We start from the raw sequence: 17,828 nt of genomic DNA, 5'->3' as shown, positions 1-17,828 counted from the left end.
GATTTCACCTCCACGAGGGGATGAGGAAGAGCTCACGAAGATCTCACCAAGAAGTGCGATCAATTTGACAAGGTAGAGGATTGCGTGCATACCACCCCCACCCACACCATTGCTAGTTTCACCATCTTCACCCCCACTTCACCCATACCACCTCCGCCACCACCGCGAGTCAATTTGGCAAGCATGATAAAGTTGCCAGTGTTCAGTAGGGAATGAAGATCCAGACTAGTTTTGGTTCATGATAAAAGCTGTATGGGAAGTGCAAGGAGTTACGGATGACAATATAAAGAAAGAAACATTGGTCAGCGCTTTGCAAGATCCCGCGCTAACCTGGTACATTAAGCATTCCAATGATAATCTGAATGCGGGGATCGCGGATATCCAAACTGCATTAAACATATAATTTAGCAGGCCAAAGTTAGAGGCGCAGTCGATCATTGGGTTCAAGGAGATCACGATGCTACAGGGCAAGACCCCTTGGGAGTTGGATCAGAGACTAAAGTGCACAATTCGCAAAGCTAACATGACTTTGAAGGATGGACAACACCGCGAATGGTTTGTAGCGTCGCTAACATCGCATTTAAGGAACGCATTGTCACAACAAAAGCTAACCACTCAGGCCGAGGCCTTGGAGATCGCGATGAGACTGCATGAGACCCCAATACAAGATCCTAACCTGGGAGGTTAGCAAATCCATGTGCAGTTGAAAAACTTGTGCCTTGAGATGTAGAGTCTGAAACAGGACAGGATGGCTCGCCCAGAGGTGTGCGACAAGGTATGATGTGTTAAATGTAAGGGTCAGGGTCATGACAAGGACCACTGCCCAGTGTTCGCGAATTACCAATGTCGTTGAGACCAGAGGCACAAGTAGGACCTAGCGCGATGCCTGCATTATGGTGCGCTATTTGTCAAATAGGGGGAAAGTATGCTACAGACAACTGCCATTTATTGCAGGAGTACACATAGAATTCGTAGCAAATGTTCTGTAATTTCTGTAGGTCAGTGGGACATGATGAGCACACCTATAAAAGTTATGAACTGATGATGGATATGACTCCCACCTACAGGGTTCAGGTCGAAATGCGGCCCCCTGACTAGAATGCAGGAATGGCGCGAACCAGATTTCTGGGGAACAAACGAGGCTGAGGTGGAGGAGGACCTAGAAGAGGTCACAAAGAGTTGATATCTTACAATTGTGGAGGGCTAGGGCATTATGCCCATGATTGTATGAATCTAGTGCGTCCATCATGCTTTTATTGTACATTGTTTGATCATGCGACGAAGGATTGTCCCACACTAATAGCGTGGTTGCGTGACAAGGGAGTGCTCCAACCTCCCCCGCCTCAGAACCTACAAATGATGAGGTCTAAGCCATGCGAGCAAGGCCCTAATGTGAATATTGTGCTCCAAAATGGAATTACAACAGGGGATGACAAAGGCAAGCAGCCTGAAGAGAGTACGTGGGTTCGCAAGGCTCCGATGAAAGAACCAGAGTTTGATTTGGAGTGCGCTAAGGAAACCTTCATGGAAGCTAGGAAGAGCTTCGCTGATGCTTCCTTTTCCAAAAGCAAAGACAGACCGGAGCCGGAAATGGACCCCTCGATGCTCACAACATTCCTGGAAACATGCATGAAGCTGCTATGCGACAGCAAGGTTGTAAAGGGATTGGAGGAACTCATAAATAGATGCGTCAGGACCACTCCAGGCGAACCGTGCATAGTTAGGAAGGTTGGAAAGCATGCGACGAGGATTAGAAGAGAAATGAGAATGACCGTGAAGATTGGGGAATATGAGATGGACCAAGTGATTCTGGACCTAGGATCAGACACGAACGTTCTTCCGAAGCAGACATGGGAGCGCATGGGAAGGCCTATGTTGCAATGGTCTCCTATCCAACTACGGATGGTGAACCATGAAAAAAATCCTACCTATGGGAAGATTGCAGGGGATCATAGTGGATGTTGAAGGAGCGAGCGCGCTGGAAGATTTTGAAGTGATAAACATTGTTGATGACAGCAATTCCTACCCCGCGCTATTAGGAATCGATTGGGCCACTGACATGAATGGGGTGATAAAATTGAAGAAGCGCAATATGATTTTTGAGAAAAAGTATTTGCGTAGTTATACCTTTGGACCCTGCAGAAGGATCATGCTACACGGAGCCAGTGCACGACTATGAAAGTGACAACGACTTGGACTGAATCTATAAGATAACCGCGCGAGAGCAAGACTAGGTGAATCCCACCGCGTATGGATGAATCCCACAGGACCGTGAAAGCTCCTGTACATCAGATTCTGATGAGGAGATAGAGCGATGGCAGAACTAGTTACACGAGGTAACCACGTTGAACTGTAACATGATGACGAGATCACTGTGCTGCGTATCAACGAAGGTAAGGGATCTACCTACGTATGATGGGTTAAGCAAGGTAGATGACTTCCTGAATAGATTTGAAAGAGAGGTGCTGGAACAACAACGTTTCAAAGCTTTGAAATGGGTACTGTGCGCTACGCCTACGAGGTGGTGGGGTACGCACCAAGGAAGCTTTGGGGAATGGCGCGAATGCAAGAGGATGATGCGCATGCGGTTTGGGAAGCCTCATATGTGATTAACAAACAAGATTGCTGGGCGGAACGATCTGCGCGTGCACCTGTCCAAATGGATACAGGCATATGTTACAAAACCTGCGCGGATGCACACAACCTTCACATTAGGAGACACGGTCAGTAAGCATGTGCAGGCGAGGCAATTGCGTGAATGACCCCTCCGTTTGGAACAAGGGAGTATGGAAGGAATGGATGTGCAGAAAGTTATCCATGCAGAAGCCTTTAACGAAGTATGCGAAGCGGTGAATAACGTACACAAGGTGCGACAAACTAATTGGGACCTGCGCGTACCGGTGGTTTTGTGGGCTTATAGGAAAACGTGCAAGAAACTAACAGAGCATGCGCCTTTGAGGCTAGAGTATGGAGTGAACATTGTAATCTCCATAGTGTATAAAATGACTAGTCTGCACATAGCAGCACAGGTAGATATGACAGCTCACGGAGCCTTGGAAGAAGGGATCACGCAGCTGAATGAAGTAGAACGCTTGGGACCTGAGGAAGAAATCTGACAGGGTGATCTTAGGCTCCAAGAACTTATGAAAGAAAGGATGCGATTAAGGGAGAAAAGCGCTCTGCTGGAAGCAGAAGTCAAGAAGCGTGAGGACAAAATAAAGAAAGATTTTCTTGATAAGAAAACCAGGGTGATAAAACAGCGTGCACACAATTACGTTGACAAATTTGGGGACTACCATCGAGAGTTGACCAACCTGATGCCTTGGATTGGACCACACATTACTGAATGGATCAACTAGGGTGGCATGCTGCAGATGATAAAGTGTGCGACACAGCTAATAACAATAAAAGGTGTATTTGTTCTAGGAAAAGTGATGGATGACCAATTGAAACCCTATACAAGTGGCACAACTGCCTAACTAGTCGTGGGAAGTACAATCTTAGCACTCCAGGCAGTTGAAAGGAGGCACAGGACTATAAACTACTCTGCCCGGGAGCTGCACGATGTTGGAACTACGCGCAGGAGCAAAGTGTCACAAGGTCCGTGATCACGCAAGGGTGGCTGTGCTGCTGCGCGGGTTGGCTGGAAAGTGACTATTGGAGTTACTATTCACGATGTGATGCTCGACTTGAGACCAAATGGAGCAGGCGTCAAGCATTTAAGACGCGCTTTATGGGAAAGATTTGGGAAAATCTGCCGCCAAGGGAGCATTAATGAACAGGATTTGGGGCGAATGGTTGAATTCAAATTCAAAAGGCATTATAAATTACAAAGGGTTGCCCAACAAACAACACTTGGTCATTTGCGAATTGACCTATTGTATGCCCCACGTATTCTGAGCCGAGATCTGTTTGCCCTGTGCCAAACGTTGAGTGAGCCCCTAATTAAGTAATTGAGAGATTTCTGGATGAGCAAGATGGCAGCATTTGAGGAAGCTAAGGAAATTGCAAAGATGGCCACCAAAAAGGCCGCGTAGGCCCTGACCATGGAAGATGCCCCTGAAGGCATCAGGATTGTGGCAGAAATCCCTAAATCACCATGCACGCCGAGGATGAAGAAAGACAAACAGTCGATGATTTCAATGCGTGTCTCCCCGTGAAACCCGCTGCGCACCAGATTAACGATGGAGGAGAAAGGGAAAGTGGTTAACTTGGAAACCGACGAGGAGGAGGAAGACCTAGAGGACCTCATAATTGAAGAAGATGAGGATGAGGGCATGGAGGAAGAAACCAAGCCTACGTACCCTCCAACCAAGCTGCCCGCTTATATCCCTCCGTGGAAGGGGAAGGCGAAAGTGCCCAAAGACCTCGACGAGAGCAAGAGCTCTCTCCAGACTCCGCTCCTCCTAGACGACATCATATTTGAGGGCACACACCTGGGACGGGTGCCGAGCTTGAAATTTGAGGATTGGGATCTCGCTGACCACGATAAATTCCCTCATCTAGAGACCGCGCAGCTCATGAAGCCCAAGCAGAACACCACGATGGGGGTTATCGAATTGGAGCCACGAAAGTGGTTACGCAGAGTAGAAAAGGCAGGGTTACTAAACTTACTCTGGGTGTCGCATTTCCTCCGTTCCCGAGTAACGATATTCATCATCAGGCAACTACTATGCCTGGTGCATGGTGGGTGTTTATGGCTGGAGGAGCCCATCCGCATCACGGACCACTTAACCCATCGCATTACTTGGCTCCTATGCAAAGGAGATGACCCCACAAATATCTCAAAGGGGAAGAGCTGCAATTTGGCCATCGCGAAGGACATGAAGAAGAAATACAAGCTGGAGAAGAAGAAGCGGGGCTACGCGATCTCTAGTATCAACAACAAAGTAGTCAAGATGGTGACTCAGATACTGATGAGTAAAGTTATATGGAGGTGTTGCATGGACAAGGTACCCGCGCTAGTGGTGGCACTTGCTGAGAAGTGCGCGGAGGGGGTCCAGTTTAACTTGTCCGAGTTCTTGTGTAAGGATTTCCTGGAAAATTTCCACGAGGCACAGGAACAAGGAAAGACGTTCCACTATGCATGGCTTTTGCTATCCATAGTGCTAGTTATAGGGGAATTGCCGGAGGATAGCCAGTTCCCCATGATTGACAGGGATCTGCCAGAGGCAGTGAAGTATGCTTCGTTATGGGCCACTAAGGACGTGAACCGGATCCGTGACAATAAGATATTCTGGGTGTTCATGGAGATGAACATCAGAATGGGGATTAACCGCAAACCGCGGTTATCACCCACTGTCTACAACAACCTGCAGAGTTTTTCAAAATTTAAAGTGGACTTCCACAACATATATCTCAGAGCGCGCAAGGACTCGGCCAAGAAATGGAACGAGCTACCCTTCATAGCCACCGATGATGTGATTTTCGATGTACTGGAGACATGGCCACCGGAGTGGCACGCCCTAGACATTGCGGCGGTGGAGAAGTCTGCTACGCAGAAGAGGAAAGAGGAGTCCAAACTGCGCATGGTGCAGTTGGCCGAAAAGAGAAAGCAAGAAGCAGCGGAAGCAAAAGCGCAGGAGGCACGGGACACTGCGCAGACAACAGCTGAACAGAAAAAGACCGTAGCAGCAACAATGCAGGAGGCAGCCGAGAAGGCGCATGAGGGCCAAAAGTCACCTTCGCATGGGAAGGAGAAAGAGATGGAAGCAGAGGAAGAGCAGGGTGGCGCGAACCCACAAATAGCGTCAACACAACTAAAGTTCTAGCGCACAAGCGAGCGGACGGGGCCACGTAAGAAGTTCGAAGCATCAAAGCTATCTATCAAACCTATCACCCTTACGAAGGGGGATCTGCACGACATAGGCGAGACGGTGCGCAACGTCACCTCCGAGGCCCTCCAGAACTTCATGCAGGAGAATCAGATTGTGTTAGGGGCCCTCCAAGCGCAGCTTCAGGAGTTGCAGGTTCGCACTCCTCAAGTTGGTACCCTTTCGACCAACCTCGCAGTAGGGATAGCTGCAGCCGAGCAAATGTTGCGCGCTCAGACAAGAAACACAATAGTGCTTCCAAAAGGGGCACTAGTTACAACAAATGAGGCCGACAGGCCTACAGTTAGCCACTCAAAGGGATGGGGATCAACATGGCTATGCTCCCTCGGGAGATGCTCTATGATTTACAGGATGGGATTACTGCATAACTACAAGCTGGGGAGAGTCGCGTGTTGCAAATGCTAAATGATCAAAAGATAAACATGGAGCAGTTGAACTTGTAGCGTGATGAAGTGATGTCACAAAACAAGCAGATGGTACAGGTATTGGAAGAAGCCTGCCAGATGGTCCCTGAGCTGGCCATCCCAACAGACACACCAGCAAAAGCGCGCATCCACAGATTAGGCGCAAGGGTGCACGAGGCACGTGAAGAAATGACCAAGGTTTAGCTGGAGCTAAACCTTCATATAGCAGAGCTGCGGTTGAAGGCGCGACCATCCACCCCTCCAGAAGTCAGAGAATAGCGAGTTAGTGCTATTACATCGGGGATGGAAGAGATCAGCAGTGGAGTAAGGCACTGCACCAGAATGTTGGAGGAGTCATTCGAGGTCCTCACCAACTTGCAGGAGGACCCTAACATCGAGTGCTTAGAGACAGAGGCGAGTGAGCTCCAGCATCAGTATGATAGTGTCAAAGGGACCGTGCAGAGGGTGGCCCTCACTCAGAGGCTCACGTAGATGCAACATGCCAAAGCGCTGAAAGAGCAAGTGGCACAACATGACACCGAGAAACAGTTTTGAAGGCGTGCATTCAGCCTTGGATCGACGAGGCCTTCATCATTACAGCAACAAGGCAAGCTTGCGTAAATGGAGGGGACGCAGGAACATATCCAGGGAAGCAGTTCTGACATCGCAGTCTCGAAACAATGTGTACAACAGATTCAACATGCAACTGCTCAGTGCGCCGCCGACCTTGCAGCTGTTCGAGCAGAGTTGGAGGGACTCTGCGTGAAGATCTCTGCACCGACAGAATGACTCGAGAGTGAGTCACGATGTTTGTGTTGGGGGCTTGTTGGGTGTGGAATCCCCCCAAGGCATGTTTTGGGGCTTAAAGCCCAAGTTTTGACTAAGTCCATTATAAAGACTGTGATTTGTGGGTGCGAAGCGCGAAGTCATAATAGAGTCACAGGGTTGTCTGCCCTTGTTTTTGTAATATAATATAGGTTTGAAAGAACTACCCATGGTCTGCGGACCATGGGATTGTATAAATAGAGCGAGGTTCTAAGTGTAGAAAAGAGAATAGAAGATGAAGAGAGGAAATTGATGAAGCATTGAGTCAAGTGTAAATCATGTCTTTGGGTTGGAGAGTAGGAGAAGGCTCTGCAGCTGAGTGCGCAGAGGCCTAGTAGTCCGTTGCTGAGTGCGCGGACCCCTACATGTGAGTGCGCAGGGCAAGTCGAGTCTATAACCATTGGAAGAATTAATAAAGAGAAGTTTTACCATATTTCTCTGTATCTTTTCTTGTCCTATGCATTATTGAGTATGAATTGCAAGTTTACTATTTATTTACTGCGCGAACTCATATGAATGTGCTAAAACAAGTAAATATAACATAAGGCATCCAATTGCATGAAGATAACTAATTGGTATAAGAAAATAAGTAATATCTCGGGTGTGATTTATGGAAATAGCACAGATCGCTGCTCCAGTAGTGCAGAAGCCACACAGCCCATGGTTAGGGTAGCACGAAGGCGAATATATCAAGGCACGAAGGCTAGGAAAGTGTGCGAAGGAACACACAGTTGGACCAAACCAAACCCTCAGACATCTCAAGGGTGCGGAAACTTGGTTCCAACACCCCCCATACTACTTCGAGTGAGACCTCAGTCCAAGCTTCGCGGACTGTTGCCGAAAGGGCCAGTAGTACAAGGATTTGTTTGGCTAATTAACTCCAAACCTGGGTCAGGCCCCAACAAGCCAACAGTTACCATGGTTAGACATTAGATTTTGAGTTTTGTTGAGCTTTGAATTAGATTTGATTAAGCTTAAGTGATAGAATTTATGAGTATAAAATCAAGAAAAGAAAAGGACAATGTTGTTAGAAAACTTCATATAGTTACATTTGGTATATTAAAGGTTACAAGTTCAAATCCTTACGAAGATAATTTTGGAAGTTGTCAGAGTTAGCAAGAAGAGGAAATTTTGGTTGCAGCATGAATTTTTGTTTTCATTTTACATTGTAAATGGGTGCATTTTCAATGGTACCCAACAACCTTTCCAAAGTTCTTTTTTTTTTATAGGAAGCTAAACTCAATGATTTTTTAGCGTTATTAAGTAGTCTAATGTCATCTACGATTCATAATAGTGTCCAGATCAACAAAGACACCCTGTTTGACATTAGAAATTATTTGCAAAATGCTCAAGAGACGATTGAATTTCTCCAAATAGAGTCACAGTTATAGAGAGATTAACTTGAGTAGAAGCGTTGTGATTTTGAACTTGTTTTTGTTCAAAGCAACACTTTGTTTGAGCCAGATTTCCATCAACATTCAGAATATGGATCAAGCCATTTCAGAAGTAAATTTGGATGAAGCTGAAAGTCCTTATGTGAAACCTATTGTTCCCAAAATATTTGTTAGATCTTGGGAATAAATTGTGAATAAAAAAATAAAATTGGTGTGGGATATGATAAAGATGTTTGTTTTTATGTTCCTGGCTTTTTAAAGCCTTACAGTTTCATAGTGCTAGATTTTTGGATGATGTTGTCCCACAACAAATTGTTAGATGTAAATATTGTGACACAGTTGGACACAAGAAAGATCATTGTTATGATCTCCATCCTTGTGAACATTGTGGAAAGAAGAATCATCATTCAAACAAATGTTTCAGGCATAAGACTACTACTTGAAGAGAGAAAAATAATTTTGGATGGATTTCTTTTGGGGATTAGTCTAAAACTGCCAAGAAGATTTACAAGAGATACCACATGAGATGTTCTAGAGTATTTACCAGTCTTGTAGTGAAAAGTACCTCATCTTCTCACTCTATACCCGATAAGGGGGGAATTGATGGAATTGATGGTTTGCTACATGTTCGAAGATTTGTCAAGTGAGCCTAAGTCAGAGATAATCATAGTTGTACTGCTACAACCTAGAGTCTGAGTTCAGAAATCAGATTCAGAGTTGTAGACAGAGTTTTTTTTATTTATGCTCTATGAGAATGAGCATGATTGCATGTTTTTGACATGTTGAGATTTGTGATGAAGCATTTCCACCATAGCAGTTCTAGATTTGTTGGTCATCCCTAAACCATTATTGGTTGAAATCTTGAGTTCAGACTCCCATTTTTTGTATCATTTTTGGATTTCTCTTAAAAACCACCATCCTTGGTTTGTGGTCATCCTTTGAAAACCATTTTTGAGAGACATTCAACTCTTGGCTGAGATGCATTTTTGCATTTTTAGCTCTCATTCTTAGATTTTGATACATCCCTTCAGATTAAGGGGAGCATGTTAGACACCTAATCCTCGGGTTATGTTTTGGGTTAGTGTGTACTATGATGATTAGTTTTTAGAGTCCAAGAAACTTACGAACCTAAATCAAAGGTTTGCCTATTGTATTAATATGTACACTATGTACATAATTCTTTGAGATCATTCTTAATAATATAGTTGATTTGGTTTCCATTTTTGTTGTCTTACAGAAAATACCACTTTTATCCTCTTTTTTATATGAGGATGACAAAGAAAGTAAGAGACAATGTATACAAAGCACTCAGATAATTGCAAAGCATGATGTATTTGAACGACCCTGTTGTAGAGGTTCATTTCTTGTGGTTAAAAATTGTGATATTAGTAATAAAATTATAAATTGCAATTTAATTTTTATTTTATTATCATTTTTTTGGGAAATTATTCTCTCTCGTTTCTAGGGCTAAAAAGAAGGTAAATACAATAATAGTCTTCAACACAAAGTTATTACATCATTGTTTTTCATCATCATATCACTCACATATAAATGAATGGGTGTGGTGGAGATAACAAACATGCTCAACCACCCAAGATAGCCCCAAATAATATTATCAATCTATTTATTTATATCTTATTTACATTTGTATATTTTATTTTATTAATAATAAAAAAAATTTGTAAGTTTGGTAGGACTACATCTTCATCATGTCCAATATATCACCTCGATCAGGGTGGGGAATTGAATCAGTAACTTCACATTAAGGAGTTCCTTAATAGAGCCCCCGATAACCATCTATCCAAGGCCCCGTGGACTATATTAATTTTATTTTAATAAATAGCTTTTTTAATTTTAATTTATTTATTAAAGAATTTTTTAATAATTATAATATTATTGTTAATAATAAATGGATAATTAAAACTCTTATATTTAATATCAATTTATTGGGGAATAAGTTACAAGACACAAGTGAGAAGAAAAGTTATGGAAGTGTGTTGTCAACAAGTGAGAAAATTTCTCTTCCCGAAGAAAGTTAAAGTGCTCATGTTGTTTTGAAGGAAGTGAACCAACAAGATTTTTGGGAAGTGGCAACCTTGGTGAAAAGAGGATCAATGTTGAAGATGTATGGCTTATTGAGGGATTAAAGCACAATATTCTAAGTGTGAGACCAATGGTTGATGGAGGCAAGGGAGTGGTCTTCAACTCCAAAGGTTGCTTCATTAGGAAAGAAGGATCAAAGAGGGTAATTGCAAGAGGAGCTAAGACCCCAGACACTATGTATGTGTTGAAGGGTAGAGTGAAAAGTAAGAAGAGACCAAGAGATTACTCTTCTTCATCAGATTCACAGTAGAAGAGATCAAACGGTTATTGCAGTCTGCTCTTACATGATAGACCTCTTAGACTGCAAGATGGATGTGAAGCCTTCATAGGCTCAGGGGGAGTATATGGCATATTTTGTTTTTTCTTGCAGTAGTTTGTATTGATACTTATCTCTTTGATTATGTTTCTTGATGATGGGTTTTTTCTACTGATGATGTTTTTGTTGAGGTGTGATCATGATGAGACATGGAACATGTTTAGGGGAGGCACTTTATGTTCTTCCAATATTTCGATGGATCCATAGTTCCTTTGAGGAGATGGCTATTATGCTCATTACTATATCTATGCATAGATAACATACTACACATGCAGTTGGCTTGTATCATGCATCTTGGGTTGATGATTTTATGCATGTGATGGTGTCATGGAGTAGTATGATGGTGGATGATATTTATGGTTGTTGATGTCATTACATCATTTGTTTATTTGCTGCTACTAGTTATTGCTTAACTTGTAGAGGTTCCTATTCCATGTGATGGTTATTGTTGTTGCTATGTATATCTATAGAGAGATGATATATTGGGTTGATTGGTGTGCCATATGTTGCTAGTTTATGATGATGTTGATATATGCTATTATGGGACCATTGTGTATTATCATGTGCTGCTAGTTACTACTGTTGAGATCTTGATTTATGGTTGATGATTTGAGGAGGATAACACATGTCTCTTATGTGATTTATATTGAAATGATCCTACTACTATGTAGAGGAAATGTTATGGATCATATGATATATGTATTTTCATTGATAAGAGGATTATATGCCAGCCATGCATTCTAATGCTTTATCCTTTAATGTCATTTTATTTAGTTGTATACCTCATTGAGAAGCCCCGTATTATGCTCATGAGTTCATAGATTCCTATTGTAAAATCATTTGATATGAGTCATAGAGTCTTGATCCATGATTGAGATATGTTGCATAGTGAGTGATGAGCATAGTGAGTCATGTGAGTGATGGTTCAACCATATATGGGCTTATTGATGCCATTGTACAACCATGCATTATCAACTTTGTAGCCATGTAATAAGCTTATGAGGCCATGTACTTTGTTGCATATTTTTTGGTCATAGTCTTTGGTCCATGTGGAATAACCTCTTGCATGTGGAAAGGAGGCATTGATAATGATATATATCAGTTTACATTCAGCCATGGAGATGTTTGCATTCAGTGGAGTATGGTTGGTCACAGTGTTGTGACCTGTCACCATGGATTTGTTGCTACCATGTCCACTTCAAAGATATGCTACTTCTAGACAATTGTTGTTGCTGCTGACATATGTGTTTTCTGTTGCTGGAAAGTACATTGTGGAGATGATTATTTGCTGTTGTTGTTGCTATGGAGTTGATCAATGTTGTTGCTGCTAGTAGATCACATTATGTTGCACTGTTATGTGTTGGTGATATGATTTGTTTTTGTCACTATGACATGGATTATGTTGTTGTTGCTTCAAGAGAGAGATCAAGTGTTTCAGTGTTTGCTGCTGTTGAGTGAGAGTTTATTGTTGCTACTAATAGGATATGTATTTTGCTACTCTTATGTGTTGATGATTGGACATATCCTATGTCTAGGGGGAGTTTAGTGCACATATTTTCCAAGGGGACTGTTTTTTGTTTTTCAATCCTACAATCCATTGTTCATCACTTGCATATGTTTTTTTAGTGGAGTTTATGTTTTTTTTTTATGGAGCCCATTGCATGTGGAGGAGTATATAGCATTTGTCCTTGACATGTTTAGCCATTTTCCATTAATATAAAAGGGGGAGAACGTGAGGATGTTGATCGAATGATTGTTTCAGCTAGGGAGTTGACATCAATGCCAAAGGGAGATATTGTTGGCATTGATGTGTATTGCAATGTTGCAGATGTGTGGTTGATTGTCATTGATGTCAACCTAGTTACTTGGGTTGCAAGTGTGTTGGCTATGCATATGTATGACAGATTGCAGGTGGCTTGTATATGGATGATGTGTAGATGGTCCTTGGCAAGTCTACCAGCTTGGACTAGCTTGGAGATGGCCCTTGGCCTGTATACTACCTTGGAGATGGTCTTTGGCATGTCTACTAGCATGGTGCTTGAGGATGGAGAAGTGATTATTGTTGTTGATTTGGATGATGGTATGTTGATATGTTGCACTGGTTTGGAGGACCTCTCATGATGATGATGATATGATGGCATGTTGCATTGGCTTGGAGAGGATCTACATGTGACAATAGATGCTTGAGATGGTTGTATAGTTGTTGGAGGATGTCTGACATGTTCGGGAAATGAATACTATTGGTAGAGATATCTTGGAGAAGTTTGATGGCTTAGATGCTTAGTATGGTTGTTCATTAGCATCCTAGTCAACCTAGATTGACCTGTGACGATGTTGGTGATGTTGGTAATGTTACAATGTTTTGTAGGAGTGTTGTAGAGATGCCAGAGACTTCCAGAGGTCCTACAGAGCCTGGTCAAGCTCTAGAAGAATTTTGGGTAGGTTTTGAGCTTAGGCAACATGTTTTTGAGTCTCCTCTTCCATAGTCGTATGCATGATGGTTCAAGGGAGCAGTTTTAGGCTCCAGTCGCTAGCAAGACAAGCTTAAGGGAGCGGTTATTGCTTGAGTTGCATGGATTAAAATACTAAGGGAGAGACAAAGGTATTTGACGAGAATTTCTTCAAATTCCTTGTGTTGCTTAACTAATTTTGATTTTTTAGAGAAGCTCTTGATCAGCAATTCTCATTACTTGGTCAGGAAACGTAATTGAGCATCTAGAATGTGATTAAAGTTGGAAATATCAAAAGGTTAGTGGAGATAGTTGCTTGATCAAGTTAAGGGGCTAGATCCAAGTGAATTCAAATGTGTGAATGGATTTGTTGAGTCTTCCATAACCTGTTGTATTTATTGAGTTAATCATCTCAAAAAAAATGAAAAATAGAAGAAGGCTTTGATTCTATTTAGTTGGTTGTTGTGAAAGTGTGAGAGTATGCCATTGTGGAGACTTTGTGAGTGAGTATAGATTGATGCAACTACTCACATTGTGTTGCAGAGATATTTTTATAGGTGTGTATGCAAAATTTAGAGGTGAAGTGGGTTTCATAATGGAGGAGAATTGAGAATAATGTGTTGAGATTGTGGTGACTAGTAGAGAAGAAAATTCCTTCACCATGGAAAGTTTTTGATTCAGAATTGATAAGAAGAATGCTAGAGCTATTAGGTTTCTCATGTTGAGTGAATTGAGAACCCAATCTAAAAATATATGAAACATGGTTCGCATGGAGGAAGTGAAGGCGTGGAGGCTTCAATATAGACAGTGATTTGGTGAATTCAGTAGTAGGAAGAGTTTTCTCCATCCAATAGGAGTTGGAAAGTCCAATGGTGGTTGGGTGAGGATCGTTGGTCGTGGGAGCTTCCAACGGATGGTATTCCATAAATCCACAAGAGAAACATAATTCCAAAATGATAGATGCCAACATATTGTAAAGAAATCCAAGTCTCCCGACTTATGGTTGTAAGCTAATCCATGTCAATTTTCTTAGCATATCAATAGAATATTTGAACAAAGCATCAACAGAAGGGTGGTTTTCTCCTGAAAGGGTTTCCACCAGAAATTTTGGTGTCCTTATGTGTGCATGCTTGTGTTTTTATTTCACATGGTTATTGTGGTTCCAATTTATTGTTCCTTACATGTTTTAATGATCTAATGTTGTGCATGTGCATGGATAATTGAGTTTGGGAAAAAGGTTTATAATTAGTGAAATTGATACAAAGGCCATCACTACTGATTCACCACCCCCCTCTCAGTAGTGAATATATTTCCAACAGGTTTTATCCCTTTTGAGGAAGGAAAGGCTCCCAAAACATGATTATAAATAACAATTGTCCCAAAAGGTACAAAGAGAGGTTGATAGGATTATTAAATTAGAATTGTTGAATTTCTCTAGAAGAGATGTTGGTTTAGGCCTAACGGATGAGCAATTTGAGCTGGCTAAAGGCCTTCTAATTGTTTTTTATTATTGTAAAATTATATTGATAATTCATTGGTTTTACTTTCAAAATCTTGATTGTGGGATTTGATCCCAAGTGCTGAGTTGATTGCTTTAACTTGCCTGGAATAGCAACCTTGAGTGCTAAATTCCGTCCCTAACTATCATAAAAACAATAAATTAATTAATTAATATGAATAGCATAGATAACTTGCCGAAGATGCTCAATATCCAGAAAGGTTGCAACAAGCATCCCGTGGTTTTCTTTGGCTCTCTTAATGAGAGAAGGCATCACACTCTCCACTGGTCCAAACGGAAGATATTTTCTCACCTCGAATCCCCCAAACCTAGAGATAGACTGTCCGACATGCCCTTCAATTGAGCAAACTGTAACCCACTTTACCCTTTTTTCATAATTCCCAATTCTTCAGCCTTACCAACGGCCAATTTTGCTAATAAATCGTTACCATTACAAATAATGAATCAAATCCCATAATTGAACATTCTAATATCAACACAATAATAATGAAATTCTGAAATTAAGCTTACCAGACTCAAAATTGTGTGTAGCTAGTAGCAGTGATACTTCACCCTTAGAAACCTTCTCTAGCATCAATGAAGTGCAGGCGTTGTAACAGCTATGTGTGTCCATAATCAGAGAATCTACAAGGGAAGGGGTGCCAAATGATTTTGCCTCGACACTTTCTCTTGTGATGTAGGCACCTCGCACAAGTTTCAGAGCCATTGAAATGCCCTGCTTTTTAGCTGCTTCGGATGCCTCAATTAGACGAGGCAAAGCATCTTTCAAGTAAGCTTGTATAGTCCCATACACCAGAGGCTCGAGGCCTTTGTTGTATTCAGAAAATTCTCTATAAATAAAGTAATCAATGGCAGGCTGAACAGTTGTGTATTCTGCATCTACCAGCAAAGGAAGCGAAATGGCCTCGCAGGCTCGGCAGAGCTGAAACAGCCTTTGCTCCGCTGAAATTAGATCGTTTTCCTCGGTGGGGCTCAATGGCTCAGGCGCAGAGCATGTGTGGTAAGTAGGGCTTGACGGAGCAAGAACAGGCAAAGCCTCTGCCTTCCAGGGCAGGCTGAAGGTTGGATGGCGGTGCTGCCATCTTAGCAAGTGGTTGATTCTTTCCAAAAGAGCAAGAGGACAGATGGCCGTGATTTTCACACAGGCAAAACTTACCTGTAACACCAAATCCGTCGAAGTTAGCAGACAATTTAGGACAAATAACTTTACAGAGGATTGAAAGGAGGCAAAGATGAGTTACTTGCCGATCCAGGTGGAAGCAGAGGCGTCGACTGGACGGTGGTGAGAAACTGGCGGAGATTGGCATCACAGGCAGCGTTATCCACAGCATCTTCTAAGCTGTAATCAAGAATTCCCTTCAAACCCAACGCCCACATTCTATTCAAAGTATCTGAGGCCTCTGCGACGCTCTCACCAGCGCAGAAATGAGAAAACGCAGTCCGCTTCACGGCTTTGAGAAGCGGTACTCTGTAAGGCGCGTAATCCATCAGAGGTGATTTCAGCGCTTTCATGCCCAGATCCGTGACAGGCTTGCAGGAAACAAGAAGGAGATTGAAAAGCGAAGTAATAAGCTCCCTCGTCGTTAAGCCCAAGAACAATCCCTCTGCATCTTCGAAGTCGTGAACGGTAGCAGGAGCATTAATGGCTCCATTGACGGAATCTGCACGAACTTGAGGAGTCATGGTTGCAGCCACCGAAGAATATTGCAGGGTTTTCGAAGAGGAATTCACGTTATGGGAACTGGTGTAATGGAATTCATGAGACCTTGCTGAGGACCAAACTCTACAGGTTCTTCGGCTCACGAATGGAAGCACCCTGGATGCCATAAAACACCTGCAAATCTTGAATTCCAGATCAAGATTGCCTAATAAATACCTCGAAAGGCCGAACTGATTCAAGCACAGGCAAAACAATTGCTTTATTGGTTGCTCGTCTGGGACAAGAGATTCTCTGCCCAGGCGCAGTTCCAGCTACCTATTTTCCTCTTTTTCGGCTATGCGATGAATGAAACGCATGGCAATTGCATTGAAGAGGCAAAGGGAGGAAAGCTCCTTGACCAGTGCTTTATAATAGAAACAACAAGGCTGATGCATACTCTGACGGGTGCATGGCGTCCAGAAAATCTTGCGTTTTGCCAAAACGAGCACCCCAGCTTTTTGTGCTTTCTTGGTTTTCCGATCGACATTCTTTTGTGCTTTCTTGACTTTCCGTGCTTTTTTGATTTTCCGTTGTTTTGTTTTCTGGTTCAGATCAACGGTTGAAAGTGTCTCACCTGATCGAACGGAGCAGGGTAAAAGTGTTGACGAAGAAGTTGATGCATAGGAAGGCCTATTGGCCTAATAAACTAAAATGATAGAAGATTGGTCCCCACAAAAACTTGTGGAAGTTCGCAGCTTGTATCCTTATCAGGAGCCTGGAAAAGAGAAACAATATGAACAAGAGAAGGTTAAGTGGGAAGCTTAACTACCTACAAATCAGAAGTTGTAGATGGGGATGATTTTTTACGAAAATCTCATAAAAAAGACTAGGAACAAAAATTATTACAAGTATTTGGTCAAATGGAAGGATCTTCCAGCTGAAGAAGTGATTTGGATGAGTGAGGGAGAGATCCTAAAACACAGAAACACTCTTGCAAACCTCACAGATAAGAGTCCATGAAACCATTTGTTCCAAGGGAGTTTGATGCAAGAACGTCGCTTCACATTTTGTTTTCCCAAAAATATATATATTCCATGTAAATAGCTTCCATAGTTGTTGTTATGTTGTGGTTGTGTCCCTTGAGGGACATTTGTGCATACATGTTGGTTTATGTTTTGTGTATGTGTCCCTCTGTTTGAGACAATTGTTCCTTTTGTTATTAGAGGGCTTCTGGAAGGGCCCATATTTCATCTTTGAGAGTGTTGTTGTTAGCCAAAAACATCCTTGTTGTGTTACAAAATAAATCCCCCATGTTTTGTATAAAAAGATGGATATGAAGATCTC

The 17,828-nt window shown here is 42.4% G+C and overlaps 1 pseudogene across 1 annotated transcript; it reads right to left on the bottom strand.

Annotated features, from left to right (window-relative positions):
• Positions 1–14,990: 14,990 nt before the first annotated feature.
• On the bottom strand, positions 14,991–16,528 carry LOC149177022 (proline dehydrogenase 2, mitochondrial pseudogene; annotated as a pseudogene). The gene is made up of 3 exons (XR_016258369.1): positions 16,091–16,528; positions 15,356–16,001; positions 14,991–15,258 (listed from the first exon to the last, which is right to left on the bottom strand). The product of XR_016258369.1 is annotated as a proline dehydrogenase 2, mitochondrial pseudogene (transcript).
• Between the last annotated feature and the right edge of the window lie 1,300 nt (positions 16,529–17,828).

This window comes from Pinus tabuliformis, chromosome 4_1 (genome assembly GCF_031772625.1).
Source record: "Pinus tabuliformis cultivar Carrire ecotype Pingquan chromosome 4_1, CPIR1, whole genome shotgun sequence".
Classification (NCBI taxonomy): Eukaryota; Viridiplantae; Streptophyta; class Pinopsida; order Pinales; family Pinaceae; genus Pinus; species Pinus tabuliformis.
Note: the sequence above shows the minus strand (reverse complement) of the source record. Positions and strands in the feature narration are given on the sequence as shown.